We start from the raw sequence: 13,819 nt of genomic DNA, 5'->3' as shown, positions 1-13,819 counted from the left end.
CAATATGTTCCTCTCTCATCCCTTAATTTGATTTTATTTTTTTAGATATCATCCCTTCATATTCAACTCACTCTGTGCCCTCTGTCTATATATACATATATATATATATGTATATTCCCTTCAGACACCCTCCTTCCTTCCTTCCTCAAGTAAGTTCAGTACCTGGCTCACAATCTTTCTATTGCCCTGAAACAAGGGACTCAAAATACATATTGATACTCTATCAAACACCCTAAACCACCCAGTTCCTCAACTTACTCATTTTCCATGAAATTTCCCTCTACTCTGCAACAGCTACACAGAGAGAGAACTCTTGATCTTGCCATCACCCATAAGTGTTCTATTTCTACATTCACAAACTCTGAAATCCCTTTATCTGACCACAATCACTTGTCATTCTACCTGTTGCTCTGCCTCACAGTTCAACTCTACACAGTTGTGTTCTCTTGAATTATTTGCCCCCTTATCCTGTCACCAATCTTGCACTTCAGCCTTACATTAATTACTTCCACATTCTGCCTTTTTCCTCCTAATGTGCTGAAGATTATCACAAAACTATGATGATGGTGTCTGCACAAATTCATGTTATATAATCTCAACTAGGCCCTCACTAAGGCAAGTCAATCCTTTTACACCTCTGTAATTGACTCATTATCCCCAACACCATAGCAGCTTTTTCATAGTTTTTCATCTATCCTCAAACTTCGCACAGTTCCCTCATCCTCTACCCTTTTAGCTGAGAACTTTGTCTCATATTACACTGGAAAAAATTGAGGCCACTCACCAAAATTTGCCTCTCCTCCCCTCCCCCTCATCTCCCTTCATTTAGATGCCTTCCACTATCATATCCTCCTTCATCTCAGTCTCAAATGAAGAGATAACTCTTCTTGCCAAGACAAACCCGTCTACATGCACAAATGATTCCATTCTATCCCTTACTCTCTAACATGTTGCCCACTCTGTGATCCTGACTCTATAACTAATCTTCAATCTCTCCCAGTCTATTGGCTGCTTGCCTGCTACCTACAAACATACTTATATCTTCCTCATCTCAAAAAGCTCTCATTTGATCCTTTAATCTCTACTAGCTACTATCTCATATCTCTCTTCCCTTTAGAGGCTAAACTCTTTGAAAACACCATTTATAATCAATGCCGCCACTTCCTTTCCTCTTACTCTTAATCCTTCAGTCTTTCTGGTTTTTGACCTCATCATTCAATTAATACCACTCTCTCTAAAGTTACCAATGATCATTTAATTACCAAAAATAATGGCCTTTTCTCAATCCTCATCCTTCTCAACCTCTCTGCAGCCTTTGACACTGTTAATCACCCTCTTTTCTTGATACTTTCCTTTTCCTAAGTTTTCATGACACTACTCTCCCCTAGGTCTCCTTCTGTCTGATTGACCACACTTTCTCAGTCTCTTTTGTTGGATCTTCATCAATTTTCAGGGACTCAATTATCAGCTCTATGTAGATGATCATCAGATCTATTTACAAAGCCCTAACCTGTAGTCTCATCTTCAACTTCTTATTATGACAATAAATGACAATTCTACCTAAATATCTAAATTCTACCTGTCCTGTTATACATCCCAAGCTGAATACCCTGTTGATGTTTTTTAAAAAACTGAACTCATTATCTTTGCGCCCTCCTCCCCGCCCCCCGCCAAACCTTCTCTTCTTCTTAACTTTCCTATTGCTTTTGATGGTACAACCAACCTCCCAGTCACTCGGGCTTGCAATTTATCTATTATCTTTGTCTTCTCACTCTTTCTCACCCCATCATGTCTAATCTGCTTTTGCCAAGTCCTGTTATTTCTATCTAAGTAACATCTCTTGTACATTCCTGTCCTTTGACACCACCTCCACCCTAACATAGACCTTTATCACTCACATCTGGGTTATTACAATAGCCTGCTGATTGGTTTTCTTGTCTCAAGTCTTTCCCCACTCCAGTCCATCCTCCTCTCATCTGTCAAATTGATTTTCCTAAAGTGCAGATCTGTACATATACCACCGCCCTCCACCTCCCCCTCCCCATTCAATAAAATCCAGTTGCTTTCTACTAACTCCAGTATCAAATATAAAATTCTCTGTTTGGCTTTGTAACCTGACTTCATAGTCCTTTATAACCTAGCCCCTTCCTACCTTTCCACATATATTCCACCCAAACACACTGCACTTGTGACACTGCCACCTTGCTGTCCCTTGTACAAAACACTCCATCTCTCAACTCTAAACATTTTGATGGCTGCCCTCAGACCTGGAATTCTCTCCTTTATCTTCATCTCCTGGCTTCCCTGACTTCTCTCAGGTCCTAGCTAAAACATCACTTTCTGGAAGAATTCTTCCTGATCCTCCTTAATGCTGGTGATTTCCCTCAAAGGTCATTTCCAAATTATCCTTTCTATATCTTGTCTGTACATAGTTGTTTACATGTTGCTTCCTGTGAGCTCCTTGAGAACAGGGTTTTTTTTGTTCATTTGCTTTGGTTTGGTTTTGGGGTTTTTTTTTGTATCCCCAGTGTTTAGCATTGTTCCTGGTACGTAATAGATGTCTTCAAAGTGCATGTTGAAGAAAGGCGATTATAGCAATATATCACAAATATTATACATTATGACCAGGTGGGATTTATTCCAGGAATGTAGATCTGGCTCAAGGTTAGGAAAACTATCAGCATAATTGACCATATCAATAACAAAAACAACAAAAATCATATGATCATTTCAATAGTTACAGAAAAAGCTTTTGACAAAATAAATGCCCATTCCTATTAAAACACTAGAAAGGATAGGAATAAATGGAGCTTTCTTTAAAATAAGTAGCAGCTATCTAAAACCATCAACAAGTATTACCTGTAATAGGGATAAGCTAGAAGCCTTCCTAATAAGATCAGGGGTGAATCAATGGTGCCTATTGTCACCACTCTTGTTCAATATTGCACTAGAGATGCTAGCTATATCAACAAGAGAAGAAAATGAAATTGAAGGAATTAGAACAGGCAATGAGGAAACAGAACTATTGCTCTTTGTAGATGACATAATAATATACTTAGAGACTCTTAGAGAGTCAACTAAAAAACTAGTTAAAACAATTAACAACTTCAGCAAAGTTGCAGGATAAAAAAATAAACCCATATAACCCACATAGCATTTCTATATATTACCAACAAAGTCCAGTAGCAACAGTTAGAAAGAGAAATTCCTTTTAAAATAACTGCAGACAGTATAAATTACTTGCAGTCTACCTGTGAAGATAAACCCAGGAACCATCTAAACACAATTACAAAACACTTTTAACACTAATAAAAATAGATCTAAACAACTGGAGAAATATTAGTTGCTCGTAGGTAGGCCAAGCCAATGTAATAAAAATGACAATTTTATCAAGATTAATTTACTTATTCAGTGCCATACTAAAGTACCAAAAAATTATTTTATAGAGCTAGAAAACATAATAAAATTCATCTGGAAGAACAAAGGGTCAAGAATATCAAAGGAATTAATGAAAAAAAAATGTGAAGAAAGGTCTCCTAGCAATACCAGATCTCAAACTGTATTACAAAGCAGTAATCATGAAAAACAAACTAGTATTGGCTAATAGAGTGGTGGGTCAGTGGAAGAGATTAGGTACTCAATGCACAGTAGTAAATGAACATGGTAATCTAGTGTTTGATAAGCCCAAAGATCCATGCTTTTGGTACAAGAACTCACTATTTGACAAAAATTTCTGGGAAAACTGGAAAGTAGTTTGGCAGAAACTAGGTTTAGACCAACATCTCACACTATAGACCAAGACGAGGTCAAAATGGGTACACAATTTAGGCATAAAGGATGATATAAACAAATTAGGACAGCATGGAGTATCTTACCTGCAAGATCTATGGATAAGAGGAGAGTTCATGCATTGTACATAGTAACAGCAACATTGCACGATGATTAACTATGATAGACTTAGCTCTCCTCAGCAATACAATGATCTAAAACAGTTCCAAAAGATTCACGATGGAAAATGCTATCCACATCCAGAGAAAGAACTATGGAGTCTGAATGCAGATTGAATCATACTATTTTCTCTCTCTTTTTTGTTTTTTCTGTCTCATGGTTTTTCCCTTTTGTTCTGATTCTTCTTTCACAACATGACTAAAGTGGAAATATGCTTAATTAATGATTGTACATGTATAGCTTATATCTGATTGCTTGCCATCTTGGGGAGGAGAGAAAAGGAGGGGGAAAATATAAGTGAATGTTGACACGTAATTGGAAAAAAATACTATTAAGAGAGAAGAGTTCATGAGAAAGCAAGAGATAGAGAGTATCACAGGATAGAAAATGGATAACTTTGATTATATTAAGTTAAAAAGTTTTTGCACAAACAAAACCAATGTAGCCAAAAGGAGAAGGAAAGCAGGAAACTAGGGAAAATTTTACAGCAAGTTTCTCTGGTAAAGGCCTCACTTCTCATATATGTAGAGAACTGAGTCAAATTTATAAAAATACAAATCACCTCCCAATTGATAAATGGTCAAAGGATACGAACAGGCAGTTTTCAGACAAAGAAATCAAAGTTTTCTGTAAGTTATATTTTAAAAATGCTCTAAATCACTTTTGTTTAGAGAAACATAAATTAAAACAACTTTGAAGTATCACATCATACCTATCAGGTTGGCTAACATGACAGGAAAGGAAAATGACAAATGTTGGAGGGGATGTGGAAAAATTGAACACTAATGCATTGTTGGCGGAATTGTGAACTAATTCAACCATTCTGGACAGCAATTTAGAACTATGCCCAAAGGGCTATAAAAGTGTGCCTACCCTTTAACCCAGCAATACCACTATTAGGTCTGTATCCCAAAGAGATCAAAGGAAAAGGAAAAGAACCTATGTGCACAAATATATTTATAGCAAGCCTTTTGTGGTAGCAAAGAATTGAAAATTGAGGGGATGCCCATCAATTGGGGAATGACTAAACAAAATGTTTAGTCTATCTATCTATCTATCTATCTATCTATCTATCTATCTATCTATCTATCTATACTTGGACATTGTTTTCACTGTCTCCAACTTCAGACTCAGCTGAGATCCTGGCCTAGGGTAATATGTGCCCTTTTGGGAATGTAACAGTTTAAAAATTAAGGTAGCCTGATATACAAAGTTCCAAGCATGATCAATTTAATATTAAAGTTGGAATTTACCAATAAATAGGATCTCAGCTTCCCCAGCAAAGCTAAGACCCAGTTATAGGGTTAACAGCACAAAAGGAAAGCTAACATGGAAGAAAATATGATTGGATGAAAATTGGGAATGAGGGCTAGCCACAACCCCCTCCTTCCCTCTTCTGACTAAGAAATGTTCGTTGGTTGAGTCCAGCTGTAATCTTCAAGGACAGCGATAGGAAATCAGACTTCTTTGGATAACAAACCAGACATCCTTGGAACATAGTTGGTGGTTTAAAGATTCTAGGCCAGACTTTCTGGTGTCCACCTGCATCCCTCAAGGGCAACAGATTTCCTTGACACAAGAATAGAGCAGTGATTAACAGGAGAACTGGATTTCTAAACTTAACTCATTGCAGTCCAGCCAAATTTCTTAATTAAATTCAGAGACAAAGATTCATGGCTTAGGCAGTTACAGGACAAAATCAATTAGTTGTAAATAGGATCAGTTAAAAAAAAGACACATCAATCTAATTATTTCAGAAACTAAAACCCGTACCCCAGGAGCAGCAAGGGTTTCAGTTCTGAGCCTGCCATCTCCAGAATGGAATCTCAGCATCAGGCACCTATCTGTGAACTCTTGTGTACTCAACTCAACTCTGCAGTTGGACTCTGCTCCACTGGACATGGCCAGGTGCTTCTGTTGCAAAATTCCTTTGCTGATGGGTCAGGGAGGAAAGAGAAAGCTCTTCACTTTCGCTATCATTCTCCCCTGCCTCATTCTCTCTGAGGCACAAAGAAGAAGGTAGAGTATTCTCTACTCCTACATTCAATGGTATGCTGGGTATATGTTTAACAAGAGCTTTGGAAAACAAATGTACTCAAGAAACACTTTTAAGTTTAATCTATATCATTGATATTTTCCTCTATCACTTTATTAGGACTAGGCAATTAACAAAATAATAAATCAAACACTGATTTGGAACACTTTCTGATGTAGAGGTGTAATACTAAAATTTTAGCAATCAGCTCTTAGGAGCTGATTCTATGTAGGTCCATCCCTGCAGGTCTGAATCCCTTCTCCAGATATGATTGATTTAGGGGACAGATAGCCTTTCATCTAGCCCCAAGAGGTATCACTGATCTCGGTCAATTATTGAAAGTTATCTGTGTTCATCTGTTGCTATTGGAAGATGGAAGAACTTTATACTTTATCAGGCTGCTTGGGAAACTTCCCAACTTTTCAGGAGCTGATTCACTTCCTTTACTCATTTTTATACATAAATTTGTTGCAATTGACTGATAATTTGCTCCCATACCATTTGAGGCTCTTTTATCCTTCCTAGTTTTGACCAAAAGAAAAACAGATTCACATTATTTTTAAAATACACTCAGTGGATTAAATCAGAACTGAAAAGGTATACATATCAAAATTCCTGTCCTCCCAGTTCCTCTAGTAAAGATCTGAAAACCTCTCCCAGTCTCCATCTAGATATTGCCACACAAACCCATGTGACCTTTTAGGGAAAGCCACCAGCACATTCTACTCTTGAAATCAATGGAGAAAAGAGGAGCAATAGTCTCACCAACAGCCATCCATGCCTCTTTTAAGGAGACCATCAGAGGATCAAATACAAGTTTCATGATTATGAATTAAAAAATTCAAAATCTATGCTGATATTTTAATTCTTATATGAAAGCATAGCCTTCATTTGGGGCAGAAAGACTTGAGGGAAGCAGCCTAAGCCACCAGGTGCACAGCCCCCAAACACTCAAGCTTACCCCTCCCCAAGGGTTGATTGTACAGTATTGTGAATTATTTACCAGCTTTAAACCCTCTCTGCCCTGGAGAAGTGTTAGTATTTGTTACAAATGTTTACTTTCTCTCTTAAGCTAGTTAATGTGATAATGTGATAAAGCTGTTGATCAAAAGAACTCCAGAGCTGTATTGAATATCTTAATTAAGGATTATTGATATGGGGAGAGACAAAGACAGACAGAGGGAATTCTCTATTTGGAAGGAAGAGATTATCAGATCAACGGATGCTCACGTAAGGTCTTGGAGCTAATTTAGAAATGTTAGGCAGAGTAGCAAGGTCTACCAGTCAATAAATCAATCAACATTTATTAAGTACATTAGGCACTGAGCTAAGCACTAGAGACCCCCCAAAAGAGGCAAAAGACAGTCCTTGCCCTCAAAGAGTTTATATGTACAAAGCAAACTATATACAGGGTTAATAGGAAATGATTAACAGATTGAAGTCTCTGGAATTAATAGGGATTCGGACTGATGTCAAACTTTGCATCCTTGGCAAGAACCTGAGATTTAGATATAAAATCCAAAATATGCCAAATAAAATCATGAGCTAGTAAGTATGTCAGGCTGTAAGAGATCAAGGTGCAGGCAATTTTGACTTTCCCTTTACTTTCCCCTTTTCCTTCTGTCTGTCTCTGTCTCTGTCTCTGTCTGTCTGTCTCTCTGTCTGTCTCTCTCTCTCTCTCTCTTTCTCTCTCTGTCCCTCTCTGTCTCTCTCTGTCTGCCTCTGTCTCTGTGTCTGCCTGTGTCTCTGTGTCTTTGTCTCTCTCTGAATCTCTGTGTCTGTCTCTGTCTCTGCCTCTCTCTCTCAAAGAAAGCCATGATCCTAGGAATGTAAAAGGGGAATGATTTGTTCTGAAAGAGAAAAGACATTCCACCGAAGGGGAGTGAAACTTCTAGACCAGCTCCACTCACACAAAGAGAGAGGGATCGAGTTGTTTAAACATGCTCAAACTGGTCCTCTGGTCAGAAGAAGATTGCCAGTTATGGTGAGAAAAAATTCTTAACGTAAACCTAAAATCTGCTTTCCCTGCTTTGCCATTCACTGATAGTTTTGTGTTCTCTGAGTTGACCATTCCTGTGTTAGAAACAAGAAGGGCTTGAATGATTTATACTGAAGAAAAATAAATCTTGTTAGAGGCAAACTTGGAACACTTGAAGAACCGGCTTTGCCAAAGATACCTGAAGCCGTACATGTCTCTTGCTTGGCGGATGCTTCCTGCCAAAGAAATGAACTCTTTCGCTTAGATAGGGATAACTGTCTCCCCAACCTGATCCTGTGAAGGCAGTCATGCATAGAACCTTATCTTAATTGGGCAGCTGCATCTTGTAATATCGACCCAACCCCATTCCTTGTCCTCTGTTTCCCATAACTGTGTGCCCTGGTCTCAATGCTAAATGTGCCCTCAAATCTCTCTTTCCTTTCCCTGCTCCTGACTTCACTAAAGGCCATTTGCTCCCTGTCTCTGTATTGTATGTCATTTTATTCACTGACACTTTGAGATCCCTTCCTCTGAAAAGTGAATTCCCCAGGTGTGTAACTGTGAGAAATAACCCTGTTAATGTCAAGGCTCTCCCCTTGAAGGGATTAACAGGATCTCTTCTAGAAGGGCATTCACTGTACAAAGTAGGAGATTATAGGTAGAAGACAACTATTTATCTCCTCCTTCATAAAATAAATGTTTAAAATATTACTCACAAGTGTACATTATCATATTACTAAAATATATCAAGATACTAGGAGACACCCTGTTTTGCAGAGCTAAAGTCCAGTAAACAAGCTGTGCCCTGAGGACTTTGGCTTAACAATAATCCTTTGTGCTCACCCTCTGGATGATCATACCCTCTGGCAAAATCATATGATTATTGTATTGCATTGACCAGCACCAGGTGTTCTCTGAGCTCAGACAAACACAAGTGCCCACGTTCGGGTCATGAAGCTCGGCTATGAATCAAACTTGTCACGCTGTTACCTCACATTATCAGGGCTGCAGCTCCTTGCAGAGCCATTGGTGTAAGTACTGAGATCTCCCCATACTGCCTTGGGTCCCCCCAGTAACGATGAGGCCCAGCACATGTGTCTAATCTGCCTCTTTGCTTGCAAGCTGTTCCCCTCACTTTGAAATTAAACTTATGTTTGATCCTTGACTCTCCTGTCTCTAGCCTGCTCTGTTCAGTTTTGGCCATTCACAGGTTATAGACTGTTTAGGTCCAGTTGACAAATATAAACTATAACATATCACCACTATTTGATACTCCTAGGAGGTAGAAAAGACTCCTTGGAGAACTGTGGAACTGCTAAATAACTTTGTTTTCTATGTCTGCACTGATGAACAACTCCGGTTAGAGATATTCTGGACAGCCAGGGCAATGCTCATGCACCAGGTGATGGGCATGTCCTCTAAGAAGGATGTAGCTGGGGAAAACCTTTCCTTTTGAGCAAAAAACCCCACCTAATTCAAGGACTATGAAACTCTAAAACTCATGAAGAAGCTAGAAATATCCATCTCTTAATATCACTATTTGGTGATTGGGGAAAGAAGCAGAAATCAGAAGAGACAGCCAGGGAAATGAGATCCAATTTCCGGGTCACGTAGACAAGCATATTCTTTGTTGCTATGTTTTTTATTCCACCATAACTGCTTCTAAGGTAGTGCCTTCTCTCTAGCCCTTGAAATCTAAGGGACAGCTGGCATTGGTTGTGTTCCAAGAAGCCCCTTTTAAAGAGATTTGAAGCTGTTGACTATAAAGGGCCCGAGTTCAGCAATCATGAGAGCCAAGGCAATGAGAGTCACAACATAACATAAAAAGAATTTTATTAAAATGATGGAAAATATTGTGGCAGCTAGGTGGGGCACTGAGTAGAGCACCGACCCTGGAGTCAGGAGAACCTGAGTTCAAATCAGACACTTGACACACTAGCTGTGTGACCTTGGGCAAGTCACTTAACCCCAATTGCCCTGCCTTCCTCCCTCCAAAAAAAAAAAAGATGGAAAATAATTGAGGAATCTTGTGCTTCCAACAGTAGGAGGATGCTCCAATAAAAGCCCTGGGTGGGGGGAGGTTAAGTGGGGGACTCGGCACTGTAAGTTTGATCTGGAGAGGGGCCTCATTGAGCTAGGCCAAGAGCAATATTTCTTATACGAAACAGTTTTTGTTCTTTGTCGTTCTTTCTCCCTTTTTACCTAGGAATTATCTTATAATTGGACCTTACACAATAGGTTTAGAACCTGGGAGCTCCACAAAGGAGTTCTGCCAATGGGGTTAAGGAAGAAGTCGTTAGAGACCCTTTGTTCAACCTATCTTTCTGTAAGAAACTTCTGCTAATTCCCTGTCTCCTATGGAAGCCATTTCTCCTAGTGTATCCTTTAGTCCACAGAATGAGAGGCTCTTTCTGGCTTAACTGTCAGTCCTCTTTAACACAGTCCTCGGTCATAGGAACAATAAGGAATTAATATATCAACCTAAAGCAAGGCAAGAGGCCACTGTATATGTCTGTCTCCGCAGAGCCAGAGCATACTCCTTGTGACATAAAATGTATAAAAAATATGTAAATATAAAATATTTAATAATAACAATAATAATTTTATATAATATATCATATTATAGAATTATATAATGATATATAATATACAATATATAACATAAAATAACATAATATATAAATAAAATTATATATAAAATAAAATATAAATTTATATGATATAATTAATAATTTAATAATATATAAAATATATTAAAATAGATGAATAATGTATAATACATTAAAATGCATTAAACATAAATAAATATATCAACAATAAATACAAGATAATTTGGGGAAGGACACCAGTAGTTGGTAGGATCAGAAAGGTATAATGTAGAAGGTCCTCCTTGAGCTTCTTTTTGAAGGAAACAAGGGATTCTTCGAGGTGGAGGTGAGGAAGGAATACATTCCAGGCATGGGGGAAGAGCATGGCTGAAATGAGGGAGTGTGTGAGGGGAGTAATGTATTCTAAGTCTGGAGAGCTGGGTTGGGGTGAGGTTGTGAAGGGTTTTACAAGCTAAACAGAAATTTATATCTAATCTCAGAAGTGATAAGAGGTCCCTGGAGTTTGTGGAATAAAGGAGGACAATCGCTTTGGCAGCTGAATGGAGGATATACTGGAGAGCTAAGAGGCTTGACGCCGATAGATCAACATGGAGTCGATTGCAATAGTCCAATCAAGAACTGACTAGGGTGAGAGATGTAGGGAAAGTAAAAACAAGAAATTTTGGCAAATGATTGGATGTAAAGTGGAGAGAGTAAGAAGAGGAAGACAACACTGAGGTTGTGACCTTGGGTGACACAATGAATGAATGAATAAACATTTGCTAATATTTAGTGTGTGTAAACCACCATGCTAAGTACTGGGGATACAAACAGAAAAAGCAAGACAGTTCCTGTTCTCAAGGAACTCACATTCTGATAGGGGAGATAGTGGTGCCTTTGACAGAAATAAGGTTGTTCAGAGAGTGGTGGTTTGGGATGGGGGAGGAAGAGAATCAGCTTTTTTTGGAACAGGTTGAATTTGAGATATCTGCAGGACAGCCAGTTTGAAATTTCCCCTAAGTGGCCAAAGATGCACAACTTGAAGATCAGAGAAGAGATTAGTGCTGGATGTAGATTTAAAAATCACCTGCATAAGATTCAATCATACTTTTTTCTACTTTACTTCTCTTTTGGTATTTTTTTTTTCAATATGGCTAACATGGAAATATGTTTTGCATGACTTCACCATATCGCTTACTTTCTCAAGGGGTGGGGAAGCAGGGAGAGAGAAATCAGAACTCAAAATTTTCAAAAATGAATGTCATAATTTTAGTGCATGTAAGGGAGAAATATTTAATGAAATAAAATATTTGTAAAAGAAGGTTAAAAATTTAAATGTAATTGGGAAACATTTAACAAAATAAAATATATATTTAAAAAAATAAGAATCATCTGCACAGAAATGACAATTAAATTCATGGCAGCTGATGAGGTCACCAAATGAGAAAGTACAGTGAAAAAAGAGAAGGTGGGGGACAGTATCATAGTTAAGGGCTGTGATACAGAAGAGGAAATAGAGAAGGAATAGTGAAAAAGATAGGAGGAGAACCAAGAAACCTGAGAGGAGAGAGTGTCTACTGAGAGACTGGTGAGTATTGTCAAGTATTGTAAGAAAGTTGAGCAGTTTGAGAGAAACAGCCCTTTTTCTATGTCCCTCACTCTCCTGTCACTCAAAGCCAGATAGGCAAGAAAATATTACTGTTTCAATTAATGTTTTATTGATTCTTTATAAAGTTCTGTAAATAGTTCATATCCACTGCAAAAATTTCTTATTTGGGGCAGCTAGGTGGCGCAGTGAGTAGAGCACAGGCCCTGGAGTCAGAAGGACCTGAGTTCAAATGTGACCCCAGACACTTGACACATTTACTAGCTGTGCGACCTTGAGCAAGTCACTTAATCCCAATTGCCCTGCCTTCCCCCCTCCAAAAAAAAATTTCTTATTGTCTGTGCTCCTTCCCTCAATTTCTTTTTTCTTGTTTTATTGCTATAGTTAACATTTCTGGCACTGTATTAAATCATAGTGCTGTCTACAGACATTTTTGCTTTACCTTTGATCTTATTTGTAACGGACTGTGGCATTTCTCCATTACCTATAATGTTGGCTCTTTGTTTTAGATAAATACTATTTATTATCTTAAAGAAAAGTACATTCATTCCTACGATTTTTAATGTGTGTGCATGTATGCTTTTAACAGAAACTGGTTTTGAATTTTGTCAAAAGCTTTCTCAGAACCTATTGGTATAACTCTGTAATTTTTGTTATTTATATGATCTGTTATAAACTATAAACATTAGTTTTCCTAATATTGAACCTCCTTAAAATCATGGTATAAATCTAACCTAGTAAGATATGCAATCTTTTTAATGTACTATTGTAGCCTCTTTGATATTTTATTTAATATTTTGTGTCAATATTCAATAAGGATATTAGTCTATAGTTTTCTCTCTTTGCTTTGTCTCTTCTTAGTTTAGCTATCAATACTATATTTGTATAATAGAAGAAGTTTGGTAGAAAATCTTTTTTCCTATTTTTTGAAAACAATTTGTATAATAGAGGAATTAATAATTCTTTGAATGTGTGATAGAATTCACTTGTAAATCCATCTGGTACTTTCTTCTTTAGGAATTCATTTATGACTTGTCCAATTTATTTTTTTCTGATATTGTGTTCTCTATTACCTTCTTTTAATGAGTATTTAAATTTTTTAATAAATGTTCTCTATTTAATTTTTTTGTTGATCCAATAATTGGGCAAAATAGTTTGGCAGCTTCCTTTGTTTTATATTAATTTTTTGTACTCTTTTTCCTTTTTGATACTGGCAATTTATGTTTTTCTCTTTTTTAATGGGACTAGTTAACTTTGTAATTATTACCAAAACGGCTCTTAATTTCATTTACCAATTCAATGATTTTTCTTTCCATTTTGTTAAACTTTTTGATTTTCATAATTTCTGTTTTGCTGTTTATTTACTTTTTAGTTGTATGCTCCATCTATCAATCTATTCTTTCTCTTTCCTCAGATATAAATTTCCTTAGATATAAATTTACTACTGAGTACTGCTTTAGTTACATACCAAACCTTTTGATGGTTGTCATTCTCTTTGATAAAATTACCCATTGTTTCTAGGATTCGTTCTTTGATCCGCCAGTTCTTAGGAATTATTTAATTTTTTCTTCAAACCCCGCTCCCCCCTTTCCTGAGTGGTGGTTAGTAATGATGTCTTTAAGATCAGTTTGGTTTTCTTTTTTTTAAACTAGACAGGCAAGTGG

Source organism: Trichosurus vulpecula, chromosome 1 (assembly GCF_011100635.1).
Source record: "Trichosurus vulpecula isolate mTriVul1 chromosome 1, mTriVul1.pri, whole genome shotgun sequence".
In the NCBI taxonomy this organism is placed as follows: Eukaryota; Metazoa; Chordata; class Mammalia; order Diprotodontia; family Phalangeridae; genus Trichosurus; species Trichosurus vulpecula.
The sequence above is the reverse complement of the archived record's forward strand: the minus strand, read 5'-3'. Positions refer to the sequence as shown.